General features: G+C 40.9%; 1 long non-coding RNA gene across 1 annotated transcript in view; it reads left to right on the top strand.

The window, feature by feature from the left end:
• The window catches only part of LOC140350002 (uncharacterized), a 301,602-nt gene extending 284,130 nt beyond the window's left edge, over nucleotides 1–17,472 (top strand). The window contains exons 2-3 of the long non-coding RNA XR_011924911.1: nucleotides 16,646–16,899; nucleotides 17,407–17,472. This is a non-coding gene — a long non-coding RNA (uncharacterized lncRNA). The remainder of the gene's footprint in view (nucleotides 1–16,645; nucleotides 16,900–17,406) is intronic.
• The last annotated feature ends 985 nt before the right edge of the window (nucleotides 17,473–18,457 follow it).

Genomic DNA, 18,457 nt, shown 5'->3' with positions numbered 1-18,457 from the left:
GTCATTATACAAAATACAACAAAGCATAAATACAGCAGAACAGCCGCCGTATTTTATTGCAGTTCCTCTAAAAAAATAGAATTTCTTTATATTCAACCTGCAGTAGGTCAGAGAGTTATCCAACGATAATCTTTGTCGTCCGCAGCCAACAAGTCTATCTAAAATCAGTTAATAACATTCGCTCTGGCCCAGCTCCTCATGGTCTCTTTCAATGAAGCTTTCTCTTATTGGAACCATGTTAAAAAAGCCTCAATCATGAGAAACTCAAGCCAAGATGTTAAGAGAGGGGCGTGTTGATGATTATTATCACCAAACAATATTGTTTGAGATCCATTCAATCTAAGCAGTTAATGAGAATTTAAGCAGCAGGATCTGCTTAGGAATGTGTGAAGTGAATCTGTTTCCCTGGATACAGTCATATTAGACAGTCCAAGTGTGACTTCATCTAGGAATGCCATGGATGTGGTGACAGAAAATAAATACACTAATGTCAGCGGGCCAGTAAATCTCTAATGAAACCCTGACTGACATTGTTTGCTGCAGCGAGGCACCTTTTTCACTCAATAACTCATTACAGTGTCTTTAGTCTGTCTTGTCTGGTCCTATTTTCAGCTTCAGCTCAACGAAAAGCAGGTTTGTTAATTAAAAACGCAGGCCTGCTGCTTTCTCATGTCACTCTTTCGGATATGTGCGTTTTTGCTTGTTTTAAGACACATTTGACCTTTTAGCTGCCACTTTACTTCAGGTTTGTGATAGTTTGAATGCTACTATAAGTTCAATCTTACAAACTTTTCCAATTTAATGAGCATACTTTACATTTTTAGTCTACCTTGCTTTCGAATCCTAAAGGTCGTGCAGAAATTGAAGACAGATAAGAACGTATTTTATTTTGTGACAGACATAATAATTGTAGCAAACCTTGTTAATACACATTGGAAGAATCCTTCATACTTACAGTGTAGGATGTGCGCAACAGTGTGCAACACTGGCAGCAAATGGGTTTGCTTCTGGGAACAGAGAGAGGGGTTTCTCCTCTTTCACCACACCTGCAGACTGCACACTGCATGGCCCTGAAGACCCTGATAAGAAGCGGACACAGCAGACCGGCTGAGGTAGAGCAGATACAGGAGTAACTTTACCTTCTCCTGTTTACACCGTCTATTTAGTGTTTTTGTTGGTCCTTGATGGTGTGAATGAACTCACATTTAGGAAAACACAAACTATATTATTTGGGTCAGGTGTTGCTATACCCAAATTTAGAAATATATGCAAATAAATAGAGCTTTTGATTAATTGATTACTAAATACTTTTATCAGATTTACAGAAAACCATTACCGTATTTTAAGGACAAAAAGTTGCACCTTTTTTCATAGTTTTGGCCCGGAGTGCGACTTAAGGGGCCCTCACACCGCAGCGGCCAAAGCGTCCAGTTTACATTCAAAGTCTATGTAAACGCGCGTCCTGGGTTTTCCGCGGCTCGATTTCTACGTTTTTGCGGCGCAATTCCTGCGTTTTCGTACGCTCTCGGCGCTTTGAGCACGCGTATGAGGCGCCCGAGGCGTCCAAAGCGGCCGGCGCGACATGTTTAGCTTTGTTCAACTTTGTGCGGTAGATGCTCCTCAGCAGAGATGACGTGCTACGCACGACCCGGATAAAGACCCAAAACAAACACCGCAAGATAAAAAAAAATCCTTAAAACGCAGCTCTTGGAGCAAATAATGATATTGACTAAACTCTGCTCAGCTCTGAAGTATATGCGGGTCCCAGACGGGCCCCGGAGCCCATCGCCTCCGCTTTTGGACTTTGTAAAGTTAATAAACCGAAGCCATGATCTGCCATTAAACTCCATTTACACCACGAGAAAAGCAACACAGCACAACTCCTCCACTGAGCATGTGCAGGACGACTCGGACGCACGTCTGCTGCTGAGTGTATTTTACGGACATGAGTCCGGGGCGTTTGTCTTCAAATGTACAGGCGTCTAACTTCTGCGTCGGGTGCGAATTTGACGCCGCGGTGTGTACTAGGCTTCATACTCCAGAGCGACTTATATGCAAGATTATTCATTATTTTCACACTGGCAACCACAAGAGGGCGTTCTAGGCTCTAAGCGAGGCAGAAGAAGAATCTGCACTTCCTCCACCTCTGGAGTTGGTGGAGTTGTGTAGAAGTGACACAGAAGAAGAAGAATTCAATGGATTTTGGGGTAATACTGGTTAGCATGTTCTTTATGCTATAGTTATCTAAATAACTGTTAATATGTTACGTTAACATACCAGACACTTATGACAGTTGTATTGCATTTCAAGATTAAATGTCTGTTCTTGGTCCTGGATTTAATACATTTCCCTCCAAAAATACTTATACTTCAGTGCAACTTATATATGTTTTCTTCTCAAATCAAATCAATTTATTTTTGTAAGGCTCAAAATCACAACAACAGTTGCCTCTGAGGGCCACAGGGAGAAATGAATCAACAATGTCTGTGGTGGCGATGGAGTCAGGCAATGTCTGTGGTGGCGATGAAGTCAGACAATGTCTGTGGTGGCGAGGGACGATGTCCCAGGGTCCTCTGTCCTTAGACTCTCCTTCTCGGCCAGGAAAAACTACAAAAAAAAAAACCTCTTTGGAAAAAAAGCGTAGAAACCTGGAGGAGTTCCAGTGAAGGAGAGATCCGACTCTCACAGACGGACAGACGGACACGAGGGAGACTGGAGCTGGACCCACTCTTCAGGCAGATGAGGGACCGTCTGAGTCGAACTGGACCCACTCTTCAGGCAGATGAGGGACCGTCTGAGTCGAACTGGACCCACTCTTCAGGCAGATGAGGGACCGTCTGAGGCAAACTGGACCCACTCTTCAGGCAGAAGAGGGACCGTCTGAGTCGAGCTGGACCCACTCTTCAGGCAGATGAGGGACCGTCCACACAGGGCAGGGACCACTTCACCAGGAGAGGGGCATCTGGGTCCACAGGTCCTCAGGAGTGAGAGAAAGAAAAGAAGGCGGTGGACAGTTTGCAAGTGGAATTAAAAAATAAATATTGTTTGATAGCATAAGTAGTCAGAAGAAGAGGATAGTGCTCAAGCTGTCATACTTCCCCCAGCATAGTTACTCCTAGGGCAGCGTAGCTAAAGCTGTGGGTTTATGTTTCTGTTCCTAACTACTCTGACCATAAGCAATTTCGAAGAGGAACGTTTTAAGCCCGGACTTAAATGAAGAGACTGTGTCAGCATATTTAACATGGGTCGGGAGCTGATTCCATAACACAGGAGCTTGGTAGTTAAACGCTCTACCTCCTACAGTACTTTTAGAGACTCTTGGCACCACCAGAAGGCCAGCATTCTGAGAGCGAAGAGCTCTGTTTGGATGATATGGTTCTATAATATCTTTGAGGTAGGATGGGGCCATGTCATTTATGGCTTTGTAGGTCAAGAGTAGAATTTTAAATTTGATTCTAAACTCGACGGGGAGCCAGTGAAGAGACTTCAGCACTGGCGTAATGTGCTCTCTTCTTTTTGTTCCTGTTAGTAATCTTGCTGCTGCATTTTGAACCAGTTGAAAGCTTTTTATGGAGCTTTTAGGACACGTTGCAAGCAGGGAGTTACAGTAGTCTAATCTAGTCGTTACAAATGCATGGATAAGTTTTTCGGAATCAGTTTTAGGCAGGATTATTCTGATTTTGGATATGTTGCGCAAATGGAAATAGGCTGTTTTACAAGCTTGATTTATATGAGCTTTAAATGAGAGCTCCTGGTCAAATAAGACTCCAAGGTTTCTTACAGTAGAACTGGAGGCTACACTGACATTGTCCAGTGTGACTATCTGCTCAGATAGAGAGTCTCGTAGATGCTTAGGGCCAAGCACAATGACCTCGGTTTTTTCAGGGTTAAGAAGCAGGTAGTTTAGTGTCATCCAGGTTTTTATCTCCTTCACACAAGCACTAAGTCTGTCTCCTTGATCGCTCTGATCAGGTTTCATTGATAAATACAGCTGAGTGTCGTCTGCATAGCAATGGAAGTTAATGCCATGCTTTCTGATAATGTTGCCTAATGGCAGCATATAAAGAGTAAACAGAATTGGACCGAGTACCGAACCCTGTGGCACACCGTAAATTACTTTAGAGCAAGGTGAGGAGCTCTGGTTTACATTAACAAATTGGTACCCATCAGATAAATAGGATTTTAACCATTGGAGGTAATGTCTTCTCTATTATGGACTTTTTGGCTGGTGCGACTTATAGTCCGGTGCGTCTTATAGTTCGGAAAATACGGTATGTATGCACAAGATTATATTTGCCTACCTACGGGAACCAGGTCATACAGCACATCAATCTTATTCCCATATTATTTGTAGCACGTGCATTTCTAATGCAGAATATTTTATCATTTAATAATTCATAAAATATGCAACTTATTGTACCTCAGAGTTAATTTTTTCGCTCATTGATTCAACAAAAAATCTGCAATTTTTTATCAGTCCACTGTTTTTTTTTCTTTTCTTTTGTCCTTGTAAGACCATGTTTCTGATTAGTTAATTCACCTGTCAATCACTAAAATTTTAAATCTTGAACCACGAGTAAATGTGTGTAGTCTTGTGTCACAGGCAATATTATTATCATATTTGATGCATAATTTCTTTTAAGGTATAATGAAGGAACATTATTACACTGCTCAAGGTCAAAAAGCTCAAGGTCAAAGCTCGGGTACCTCATTTTCCAACACTGAAGGATTTACTGTAGTAGTCATTTAAACCTTTCTACTCTTTCTTACACGTTTGAAAGATAAAATGTTTAATAATTAGAAAAAGAAAGCACATGATTTTTTTTTTTTTTTTTTTTTTTTTACACGTTCTGGGGTGGAAACAGAATTCACTAATTGCTGTAAGAGACAAAAGTTTGGTACCCCAGCTTTAATTCATCATAAATTGGCTTTTCGAAAACGATCTGATTAAAACAATGCTTTGTCAAACAGCACACTCCACTGTGGTCATGAAGCAAAACTGCATGTGCTCCAAGGTCTTTCTGACGGCTTTGTGCTGATGCAGAAGTCCTTCATATTTCACTGAGAAAGCAGAAGGGCGTTATTGTGTCCTCATCATGTCTTCTTAAACATGTCCATGCACTGTATCTGTTCAAATAGTCAAGGCAACACAGGAACTTTACACGGAGCGCATTATGGGAACAAGTGAAAATCAACATAATTCATTCTCAACAAGATGAGGAGGCACTTTTCAGGGTTTGGTACATCACCAGTTTTTCTCCTTCCCCGTCATCTTCCTCATCAGTAAAATTCCCTGGACACTGTGGGCCGTCACCCATTTTGGATTCACCAGTTGGAAGAGGAACCCTAATATAAAAACTCACTCACTTGCACTAATTTCTTTTGAATGGGATGATTTGGAGTCTCCATTCTCGCCGATTAAACAGATCGCCATAAATTTTAGAAATCTGACATTACCTCCAATGAAGTTAATGACCTCAGGTGGAACAATCAGCCGTAATGATGGTGGTGACCATGAGAGAATTGGTTTTCATTCTGTAGAATCCTTTCGATGAATAATTTATGGCTTGCTTGAAGCTAGAGCTTGCTTGGTGTGAATGTGTAGGTAATGAATGTGCGGAGGGCTGCGGGAAAGTCAAATGAAATGAACCAAGCAAATCGATGATGTTTGGTGTGGTGGTTTGTTTCAAATTATCGCTTGTAACAGCTGACCAGTTGCATATTTATTAATTGAGTGTCTGCGTCCTAAAGCAGACACTATATGTTCTTGTGTTTTTTCTTATTATATTTTCCATATCAGGATTTTCCAGATTTTTGACGCGTTTCAACTCCTTAACACTTTCACCGATTTCAACAAGTTATACCTCTTTACGATCGCTTTCACCGTCTTAGGGGGGCCATTCCTTTTGACATTTGTACATCTTGTACTTTTTGCAGTATTTGCAAAAGTATCAGTATTTTTCCCCATTGAAATGAATGGGAATATATATAAAAGGATATAAGGAACATTGAATTTTTTTTTAGATTTTTATTAATTTTCAATGTCTCTAGATGCAAAAAAGTGTTGTTTTGAGCTCGATTGAACGAAAAACCTAGGACAAATGGCTGAAGTCATTGCGAGTGTCTGCATTCTTGCGTAAAAGTACTACATGTGTGTAGTAAAGACTTTATTCTTGTTAGGCTCGATCCATGGAATGGAATGTTCTTCCCCTGGTTTCTTATTCCTATTCTTCATGTTCATACTCGGGCATTTTTGACCCCCTGAACATCGATGAAAGTCACACATGGGACATAGACGCGATCGGCTCGGCCCGAACTCCAATAAAATGGAGCTTGCCGCGTGGATCCACACAGCCCAGCGCCGCGCCCCCAGGGGAAGAACAATAGACTCGAGCATTCCATGGAATGAACATTCCATTCCATGGCTCGAGCCTAACAAGAATAAAGTCTTTACTACACACATGTAGTACTTTTATGCAAGAATGCAGACACTCGCAATGGCTTCAGCCATTGCACATTATCTAGTTTGTTTATTTTTCTTTCAATAGCCTATACATTACTTGGATAATAGAAGATTGGATATGCATTATTCTCCATCACAATTTCCATCCAGAAGAAAAACGCAGGAGGTCAAATTCATTGCTCTGTGGCACACTCCAATTTAAAAATCAATATACATTTTATTCCATCCCAGTGCACAATGAGTGTACTACAAAACTATACCGATGTTAATATTCTGTGCACATGCAAAAGCAAAACCAATGCTAAAGAGTAGCCAACCTCTATTTAACCCCAGTCACAAAGATTAGGGCCCTGAGGGCTGTTTGTCTGTATTTTGGTCAGAAAAGGTTGAATTTATTTGAATCAGACAACAACACAATAGGAGTAGAATGATAAGTGTATTCTTGCAACAACAGAGGCACAAGTCAAGATGTCGATAATACTGGAAATGCCAAAAGCACACAAACTACTCACAGAGAAAAGCCCTATTTTGAAAACAATCTTCTAATGTTGCAATGCTTTATTGTCATTGTACAAAGGTCCTAATTGAATGTAAATCCAAGACTTCCACAGATGAAACATATGTCTTACCAATCACATGATCAGTGGCGCCTGGTGATGCAAAACATAGGAGAGGCTATTTGATATATTGATCTATTACTGTGTTTTGTTGTTGTTGTTTTAAATATAATTTACATAGAGTGCATAAATACACATTTACAACTGACTTAACCAAGTAAATCAACTTTAGACTTTTGGTAATGGTTATACAATGACTTAGGTACGTCCTATAATGTACACCGTACTTAGAGGCAGATACCATTTGTGAGTAAACACATTCGTCATAAAATTTAATTTTACATTTTTATAAAATCTCAGTGATACTCTACCTTATAGTGCATAGTAGCAATTATTATGATTATATTAAGAGAAAAAACACAAACAATTGTTGGTACCTTTTTCATAAAAAAGGAGAACAGAACACAAAACAAAAAAGATCAGCTTCTAAGTGGGATTAGTTACTCTAAACTACATGTACATTTTACATTTTTATATTTAATCATCACAGACAGCATTGCAATATAGAAAGTTGTTCTTAAAGACATGTAATGTATAGCATTCTTTCATGGGTTTTCTAACATTCAAAGTATCTATTTATGAATAGAAGTATGTTTTCAGCGTTGGCATTATCCAGCGTAATAAACTAAAAATAACGCTCCTGTTTGGTGTATTTGTAGTCAAGGTAACGGAGCACATGAGCTACACTGGGTCAACACATCCGATGTCTGATCGGACTGATAATAAATCAGCCGCTTTCACTTAATCATGAATATAGTTTTTATTCACAGACAGCAAACAGTCAAGGAGTTCATTCTGAATTGTTTTGGACGATTTTTGTCACTTTCCCGCCATGATCACGTGTGAGGTGCGCACGCCTGCTACGCTGTGTCTTCAGCAAAACAGCGAAGCTCCGTGGTGTGAACAAAGTACGCTTAAATGGGCGATGAAGTAAATTGCCCATTTGAGAAAATGTTACTATGGCTTTTCTCATAGTGACGTAGTCATTTTTCTTGGGATGTGATTGGCTAAAGATTCCCACAGCTTTTCTACCAGGCTCATTTCAAACAACCCCACGACGTACGTTGAAAAGAGACGCAGGCTACGTCATGCAGCAGACCGCAAAGTATCCTATATATATGCAGGGCTCAGATTAAGGATTTTCACTTGTATAGCGGTGCTGCTAAACAATCCGTTAATTTTTTTAAATTTGTATAGCAATTTCATAATTGCATAGCATAACACGAAAGTGACTAACAATCAATATTTTCCATTGATATAACACGATTATTTATTTAAATGTATTTGTAAACATTCTATTAAAGAAAACTCTTAAAAAATATACTTTTAAACACTTTTTGAACATTTTTTCTTTAAATAAAACTTGCAAATAAAATTAACTGTTGAACAAATTGATCAACACAAAGTCAGATGGCCTTATTTACAACTTTCTTCCATATCATCATCAATCAGATGACTATTTGCAGGAGTCTCATTTACATATTAATTGTCATTACACTCGGAAAAATAAAGGTTGCTGTGGTGTCCATCATGGTGTATTTTATGTGTTATTCAAATTGTACCGCTCTATTTGACGTTCCATTCCATTTTTCGTTTTTCTACTTGATGACGGTCCCTAAGTACTCTCGTCACCGCTCCGGCTGCACATTTGATGACGGTCCCTAAGCACTCGTCTCGGCTCCGGCTGCACATTCGGAGCAGTGTAATTCGCTGCGCCCAAAATACACATCTGATTGTTAAAAACGAGGTTGTAGTCACTTGGCAGTGTAAATATGAGTATTTTGGCATGTGTATGATCTGCAAAGACTTGCGTTTAGGAGCTATTGACCTCGGAAGTCTGTATCTGTGACGCAAACTTTAGCGCACGTGGCTCCTCCCACTTTCAGACTCGCGCTCTGTGACAGCAAAAGCACTTTTTTCTGACGAATGCATCGCATTTGAGAGAAATTGCGTCGCATTTTGCGATGCGATACCGCTTATTCTGAACCCTGATATGCGTTATTATTTTATATATTTAAACTCAACTTTAAATTATATTGTTTTTAGAGGATTTTTTATTGTTGAATATTTGACATAATTGGATGATTGACGAGGGGCATCACCTCATCGCCCTTAATGGACCAGCCGCCACTGCACATGATTCACCCATGACATTATTTGGGAGTGAAGATGCAGAATCATGTAAAGAAACTTTTTTTTTTTTCTCAGATCAGAGGGGCTTCTCACTGTAACACAGCAAAGAGAAAGTACAAGTGCAAGTTTAGTGAGGCAGGCATTGTATGTGCCTATGAAAGGGTTTCCACCTGACCTCGCCCCCCGAAGTCACACCAGCAATTTGAGGCTGAGCCAGGCCATGGCTGCTAGCAACATCAAGGATCACTACAGTCACAGTGAATAGGCGCACAGTTGCTGTGCATTGGCGAAAAGCCCGGAGATTGGCTCAAAAGTGGTCTGTGATTTGACTACTAGTGAGAACACTGTTGTTTATGTGGTCTGCGTAAAGCTAAACTGTTCCAGCTCCTGTGCCAGCCTGTTTTTTGGTTTTGCTCCAGCTCCGACTCCAGCAAACCCTGACCAACCAAATCTAAGAGACTCCTGCTCCTCCTGGAACCTGCCGCTCTGGGACACCAGCAATATGTGTATTCCTGTTGAATAAATTGCTAAACTTTCACCTGGCCTCTGTCTACGTTTGGATCCTTTTTTGTTGAGCCTTGCCAGTCGGAGCAAGAACGGAATAACTCAGTTTCCAAGTTAATTTAGAATGTTGAGGAGCATTTTTCAAAGAAAATAATTAATATAATCATGCTTTTACATATCATGCACCGCCTGTCTTACACATTTTATTTGCCACGCCTTCATGTGCTTGCTGTAATATAGCAATACATTTGCCATTTTCTACATTTTCAAATTCAATTTTTATCACCAATACTAAAACTAATTCCTCTACCAATCCCAGGTTTCTTGATTAATTTTGGAAAAGTATCTCCAAAAGGTGTTCATTGTGTGGAATAAGCTTTGCTGTAAGACTCAAATTGCTTTGTTGTTCATGAGTTTAAACACTGACACTGACAAGATGATATCGGGAACAGCTGTGGAAGATTCAAAAACAGATCATTTCAAAACAAAGCCACAAAACACAAAAGCCCCAATGCCTCAGGGAACATTTACTCACGCATGGCACGGCTAAAAAGCATGGAAATAAGATTGGAAATGAATGCATTTTGAGATTAGATTTTCCAAACCCAAAACTTTCTTCAGTAATATAAACACGATTATGGATGTATGAATGTCTTTGCATTGCATTTCAGTCATAACATCCCATGAGAGGTAAAGTGGTTCTGTGATGAGGAACTTTATATTATTTCTAGTTTCATTTCATATTCCAGTTTTTTGTTTCAAGTGTTAGACCTTGTGATAATAATAATAATAATAATTTGGTAGTCTGTCTTTAAGCTTTAACAAATTCTGTACATTTCCCTTTTTTGTTTTTACAGTTTTATTGTTAGTTCAAGTGTTAAATATCCAAGGTCAGAAACAGACAACTTTATTGATCCTGAACGGAAATTATTCAGTTGCTGCAGCTCCGAAACACAATAAAACACACGCCAAGCACAAGCATACACTTTTGGGACCGTAAAATTAATTTGGCAAAATAAAGCTCAAGTGAATGCCTAAATAAAATCTTGTCATTCCTTTGTGGCACTATTGTATGTACACTCAGACGCTACATGTTTTTCAGAATGATGAAAATCCAGTAACAATTCCAATTGAATGGGCAAAAGTCTTCATATTTCACCTATAAACAGGAAGCAGAAACCCATGGATTGACAGGTTATGGTCTGATGCTTGACATGGAAGGACATCAGTCTGATGTCTCGCTCACACTGCACCCGGCCTAGCTCCGGCTGCTGTGTTGGAGCGGTCTTCTTGTGGTGGACAGCTCACATTAGGGCCGGAGCTCTGCGGTTACAGGCTTTGATCAGCCCTCGCAAAACATTAATATAGGGATAAAAGACTTGCTGTGGGCTCAAGCCAACGGAAAGAATCTAGAGTGTCGTGAAACATCCGCCGACACCACCATTTGTTGTCCTGGTTAATGGGTCATGATTCATATCCCTGTAATTACTGGAACTATCCACATTGAACTAAAATTGGAACAGAGTCTTATCCGTCATCATAAATAAACAAAAGTGAAATTAGCTTTTTCAGAATAGCCTCAGAAAGTGGTGCCATTATCAGACTTCAAAGGCGTGATTGTTGTCTGTTGAAAGGACTGTACTATGAGCCCTAGCCTGCACTTATAAAACCCTTATGAAACCCTCACGTGGACATGAATAGTGAACACAAAACATTTATCTGCTTTAGACATTCTCTCCAGCCTTTCCTTTACAACTCAGCTCTCACTGGCACTTCATTTTCTTCAAGCCCTAAGCCATGAACGCAGTAACTATCTCAGAATTTATGGACAGGACGGTAAAATTCTAATTTGCCTTGCACTGGATCAGGATGTGCATTTCAGTCTACTCACTCCTCCAACTGGAATATTTACATTTCCCTATAGATCATAAAACAAGCATGAGAAACATGGCTCGTTGTGAACAGATACTGTTGAGACAGAGAGACAGAGCGTCAGGAGCATGGGCCTGCTGCCAAACAACAACAGCTCCGGAGTGTGATAGATCAAACTGGGAGAGGAAGATGAAGGGCACAGTGGGGTCAGACTGGAAGATTCCTCTGTGATCTCCTTCATCTTTCATAAAAGCTGCTGCAGTGTGACGTCCGGGGGTAAGCAAGAACATGGGAGAATGTGTCAGAATGAAGGTGTGAGTCCCGGTAAAAGGTCCCATAGGGTTGTGGGGAAGAACTCTTTGTGCAATTAAGTGTGCTGATCCTATTCCTAGACCTGCTTGTTGTCGTCACTATTTGGAGGATGTCGCTGTATGTTATAGCCTATCCCCACAGTTTGACAGTTATAAGGCTACACCCAAAAATAGTGCATCTCGTTAACAATGAAAAAAATCACGTGGTAAAATCTTGCCACAAATGACTTTCTCAGACTTTTACATTTCAAGCCATCTCAACCACAGCCATCCTTTATTAGAAATTAGGCTAACATTAAGTCTGTAAGTAGGCTAGTGACATTTATTAGCATAGTGACACTCTTGATTTTATAGTTTAATGTGTAAACTAGTTCTAGCCAGTTGCTACCTGAAAATGTGTTGAACAATTTCTGGCAACACACTAACCCTATTCTCTTGCATTTTTAGCAATTGTTATCTAATGAGCCACATCACAATGAAGAACCTTTTTGAGCTGGCTCTCTCTCCCTTCTCTGTACACCGCTCTACATTACTGCTATGTGTGTTCGAAATATTGGAGAGAACCAGCATGCAATGAGTTTACAAGGCATGTTAATAGCGGTCTTCATACAGCAGACAGTATGCATAGGCTTCCTCCACATAATCCAGTTTCTGCACACACCAAAAAACAATAAAAACACATGCGCACTAGACTGGTCTATTGCAGCTCATATTCAAGGATTACGTTGTGTATTCTGCCTACACCATGATCCCACAAACTATAATAAACAATTACTGAATATTGAAAAAAAAATGCTGTCTGAGGAAACAGTTATCTCAGTTTTAGTTTAAGCTAGTCCCTCCTAACAGCAGTTCATGTTTACCTGTTGCTATGGTGATGTACAAAGTGATTAGCTGTCAGAACTACCTGAATGGTTATTCAAAAATAACACACAGCAGTTACCATTAGAATTCTCACTGACCATGGTGTTATATTTGTTATCGTCATGTTGAATACCTCACACATGCTGACACATGCCGACACCTCTACTGTTAGATGTTCAATTTTATGTGCTGTTTTTTGACTATGAGAAGGGTTACTTCAAGAAAAAATAAGATATAGGTTTTGATCCTTAACAATCGCTGGCAGTTAAAGGTTTTGTGGACATTGACATCTAAGCTTCATCGTCCACAAGCCCTCTTCACCAGACAAGCCTTCAAAGCTTTCAAGAGCACCGACTGTGAGCGGGTGAGTGACTGATACTAAAATATAACATCCGGACAGTTGGAAATTAGGCTTGTTAAAACTGTCTGCAGGTAGGCTAATGTTTATTAGGATAGCCATAGCATAATATGTAAACTAGCATTAGCCAGCTGCTAACTACCTGAAACAAACTTAGTGCTCAGCGCTCAATCTGGAGTGATTTCTGCAAGTCCACTGGTCCTTCCTGACCACAGTACATTTTTGGCGACAAACGGCGTCCTTGGGAATCCTTTGTTGAGACATTTTGTTAGCACTACCCTTCAGTGCAACATGTGGCTTCAGTCCTCCAAATGGCAGTAGCAACAAGTGTGTGACGTCACTTCAGACCCATAAATCAAAAGGTATAAAGCGTCTATAGAAATAAATGTTATGAGTTTAAGGGTCCAACAACTGGAACTTAAAATCTGAAACACAACATCTGTCAGTGTTATATGGAGGAATCACACTGAAGGAGGCTGATAGACACAGACTCTTGAATATTGTATATATGTACAGAAATCACGCCTACTCAGTCCTTTTGTGTCTGTATCACTGACAGCCACACACTTTAGCATGCAGCGCTAAACTGAAGATTCAGCACTGTGACATATTTCCATACAAATGCATGTATGTACATCTATAATATTATGAGGATGTGAAGGTATTTGCGTATCTTCATCTCAACATGTTGAAAAGGGGCTTATTTTTAACACAAATTAAATACAAAAGCGCACGCTGTGCTGAGAGGCGAGTATCGCACAGATGCTGTTGGTATTGGTCATTTTGTCCCTTTTAGTCCTTGGAAATCAAGACGGTGCTCCGCACATCAGGTTCGGTGCCAGGTGCATAGGATAAGGGCTTACGTGACGCAGGCACGAAGGCCTAGACGCCGAAACTTTGCCTATTCACCATTAAACTTTTATTTTGCAAGTTTGACAGTGTGCGGGATTTCTTTCCCCATTACAGTCCCTTTAGTCCTGACTCGTCCCAGAGTTCCTCAGAGTCTGAGATAGTTTATATACCACTAACTTTGATGCTAGGCCATGGAGAGACTTGTACACAAGTAGAGGTTCATATAGTGCTGTATATCATAAACAAGGACTCACCTTATCAAGCACATGACACAAGAGCAACCAAAAGGAGTCCAGAACAATCTAGAAGTAAATTACTTTGCCAAGTTAAAGCAACAGTTTTACTTTGAGTCCCTCTTCTCTCTCTGCTCGCATAAGCTGGCCACAACCCTGTAAGACGAGGCCGCAGGGCGAAGCCTGAGTGTCCTCGTCAACGCTAACCCATGAATTCCTGTTACTTTGAACACATCACTTTTGCTTCATTAGTGCATACTTCTGCATTTGTTATGAGATTATTCATGGGGAATATTGTCCACTAAGTCATGACTTTTTCAGACTTATAGAGTCATGCATGTATGGTGATGATTATATGGGAAGAAAATATATTAGCACAACCTTTTTGTTTTGATTGCTGAAACCACCTTTGCAGTTAAACCTCCTCAGCAGCAGCTTTAGACCTCAATGTCATGCTGCACTTTTACTCAAAAACGATCCTTTGTGCAAGCTAATGAAGCAGTGACTCATTAGGGCTGTCTGTGCCATTTTATGTCCGTTATAAAACACAAAGTACATCTCTCTATGAGCTGTGCCTGCTTTATGAGACAGAACCAGATGTAGATTATCCAGTGTCAAAATTAGGCAGTAAAACCCGTCTCAAAGAAAGTTAACGCATTGGTCTTCTCACAGACTAAATGCCGTTTCTATAACCTCTGCGAGCCCATGTCATAAGATGGCCAGGTCAGCTCCTGTAGTAAACACAGAGCATATGGTGAGTGAAGGTCATGCGCAGGCTGCTGTGTGAGTACAGACCGATAATTGAATCTACGGAGATGAACACTGATGGCTGCTGATGGAACAGATGGGAGGATTCAGTCCAGAGAGAGAAAACTAGATTGGTGTGTGAATTGTCAACAGGACTGGTCTTGCCCTGTGGAAATTAGATTCTACTGCACATTTTCTGAGGTCATCTTTGCTCCGGCTGTAAGTGCTTCATCGGTATCTGGCTTTCTTCCTTTTGGTATCGTACGTTCAACATTTTGATTTGCTTTTGAGTTAGTGGAGACTGGATACTACTACACTGCATGAATTATGCTAATGAAAAAAAACATGCATCACATACCAACACACAGTGACAGGATACATAGATGTTTTTGTCAGTTGTGGCACTACAGGCTGCTCATATCACATACTGAATATACCATCTGGAACCAGGCACCTGGAGTAAACGACTGACACATTATATGGTCTGTCCTCTTTATATCATATGGTTCTTGGGCTTTCTATCAACAGGCATTTAAAGAGGTCATATTATTTAAAAAGTTTAAAAATAAGCTTACTTCCGTGTTGAAAACGCCAGCCGCTTTACTTTATGTTGCCTTTGGAGATAGCGAGCAGAGGAATTGTTTAATTTGTGCCAAAATGGCTAGCAATGCTGTTGAATCCAACATGGGTCACTGAGAAAATAAAATTGCTTAACAAAGTAAATAAATACGAGAGGGCATGGCAAGGGGAGTGGTGAAAACCTGGACTGATGGAGCAATGGCATCTTGTCTCAACCAAAATACAAGTTTGAGGGGTTTTATGACAAAAGGAACAATATTAATATTTTGGAAAGCTCCTAAGAGTCGGGCTTCTTTAAGTCTAAAAAAGGTCAACTCAAAAACTTCAGATTTCCAACCGCATATAGTTTATTGTAATTCCTGTCATAAAAAAATGTAGCCTTCTTCCCCATTCAAACACTAGCACACATTGTTGTTGGGATTGTTTATGAAATCATTGCTGACATTTCAGAATACCGATTTCTGGATGACGGCAGATGCAAAACAGATGCCCACTCAGGTTTATGGCATTGGATGTGTAAATCAAATCTACAAGAGAAAAAGTGTTTTTAACTAGTTGGTAATATTTGTTGTAAAGATAAAATAAAGATCTCCTGAATAAATATTTATTCAGGAGACATTAAGCAGCACCAAGGAGCAATTTGTCCTCACCCATTAGGTGCCCTCCCGCTCGCCTTGTACCAAATAATCAGAAACAAAAATTTAAGAATCCTTCTGTAATTAACGCCGTTTGTCTGGCTGCAGGGGACGGCTTCAGCACCAGTCATTACGCTCATGTTATTTATGAGGCACCTGCAGCCAGCGCGCCTTGTCTAACAGCCCAGTCACATGTTTATGTGCATTCAACTCCAGTTTGGAAGAAAATCAATCCAAACCTTTTCCCATTTGAACCCAGCATAGAAACATTAATAACATGTTTCAGGAGAGATACTGTTTGCCTGTTTGAAAGAGATATTAATTACATGAAGACACCAAATGAAGACAGAAGACAGAAGTCAGACACATGTCAAACAGCTTCTGATTGCACTTGCTGTGCAACAAACACATACATCATGTAACAACCTGGAGGTCAACGCCCAGAAGACAGTGGAGATGATCGTGGACTTCAGGAAGGTCACAGCCCCACAGCCCCCCCTCACCATGACAGACTCCCTCATCACCATTGTAGATTCCTTCTGCTTCCTTTGCACCACTATCACCCAGGACCTGAAGAGGGAACCCACCATCAGCTCCCTCATCAAGAAGGCCCAGCAGAGGATGTACTTCCTGCGGCAGCTGAGGAAAGCCAAGCTGCCAGCGCAGATGATGGTGCAGTTCTACACGGCCATCATCGAGTCCATCCTCACCTCCTCCATGTCACGGGTATGGTGAGGACCCAAAAGCAGTACTGGCAGATAGAATATAATTTGGTGATGACTTTTATTAACAAAGGGTAGATTTTAGCAATACTTACAATGTCCGGTGATCTTTCAACTGGCAGGCAGGTCCAGGGGAAGGTGGATTAGCCACAGAGCCGAGCAGACGTCTTACCAAGAGGGAACAGGCAAAAATCATGGTCGAAGACAGACGGCAGAGGTAATATCCAGGGCAGAGATGAGGCAGGCCAGGGACAGGCGAGGTCAGCAACAGAGAATAAATCCGGGATAAAACGCTGGAAAGTCAGGCGTGACACAAGAACAATCTGGCATTGGCTCAGAGACAGGAGCAGACTTAATTGCATCCAGAGCTGTGTCAGGTGTGGAGAGTTGGCCTGATGAGGAGGCGTGGCCAACCGGCAGAGGGCAGAGTGGAGTGGAGACAGGTGTAGGGAGTGGTTTCTGATGAGGAGGTGTGGCTGACTGGCAGAGTTAAGACACCAGCAGACAGGAGGTGAGCAGACTGTGACACTTCATCACCGTGTGGTACGCTGGAGCCACAGCCAGGGACAAACAGAGACTACAGCGGGACGTGCAGGTCGGATCACAGCCGACCCTTCTCACCCTGGACATGGACTTTTTGAGCCACTCCCCTCAGGCAGGAGGCTACGGTCCATCCGGACCAGAACCTCCTGCCACAAGAACAATGTCTTTCCGTCTGCCGTTGGACTTATGAACACTTCTAAAGACCTGCCACTTTAACAATACTCAACCAATACTATTCACACACTGTTCACTTTCTGCACTGTCAATTTGTAGGTTTGTGTACATACTGAGACGAAGTTTATTTTTATTTTATGAGTATATTCCTTATTTATCCAAAGAGGCCTTTTAACAGCCTACTCCTTGGGTCTTGTCTGGTGTGGTAGATCTGGGCCTCTATTGATCTGGTGTTCAGGGCCTGCTCCTGTGCTGCCATGATCAGGGCCTCTGTCCTTCAGACCGGCTCTTTCTAGCCATTGGTAGGATTTCGTGATATCAGCCACTTCAGTTATGTTCCGGTGGTACATCCCATGTAGGGGCGTGTCCTCCCATGATGGTCCCTCCAGCACTGTCTATCTCTGTTCCCTTTTGCCTGAGACATTCACTGAGGGGTCTGTTGGGGCCTTGTCCTTGATGTATTTGTGGATCCTGGATAGTGGTCTGTATCTCTTCCTTTGGCCATATGAAATCTAAATGATGTTTTCTAAGTATCATTTTAGAAAGGTCCTTGTGACCTTTTTTTGTTTACATTGACCATTTTGTTGACCATTAAACCTTTCTCATTCTAATAAAAATAAATAAAACCTCAAAAATTGTCTTTTCAGTACAAAGCAAATCTTAATTTGAGCTCAACTACAAAACAAACCTTTTAGCTCCTTATCTTATTTTGCTAAGCTGTGAAATGGCTTTGTCTTTTAGTGACTTTCTGTGATAAAATGTAAATATATGATTATATTTCTGTGATGTATTTTATCTGCATAATAGTGATATATTATCTGCATCATTAGTCTAAGAGAAAAACGGTGTG

This window comes from Eucyclogobius newberryi, unplaced genomic scaffold (genome assembly GCF_026437365.1).
Source record: "Eucyclogobius newberryi isolate DKJ021-1_F unplaced genomic scaffold, fEucNew1.0.hap1 SCAF_11, whole genome shotgun sequence".
NCBI lineage: Eukaryota > Metazoa > Chordata > Actinopteri > Gobiiformes > Gobiidae > Eucyclogobius > Eucyclogobius newberryi.
The sequence above is the reverse complement of the archived record's forward strand: the minus strand, read 5'-3'. Positions and strand labels throughout refer to the sequence as shown.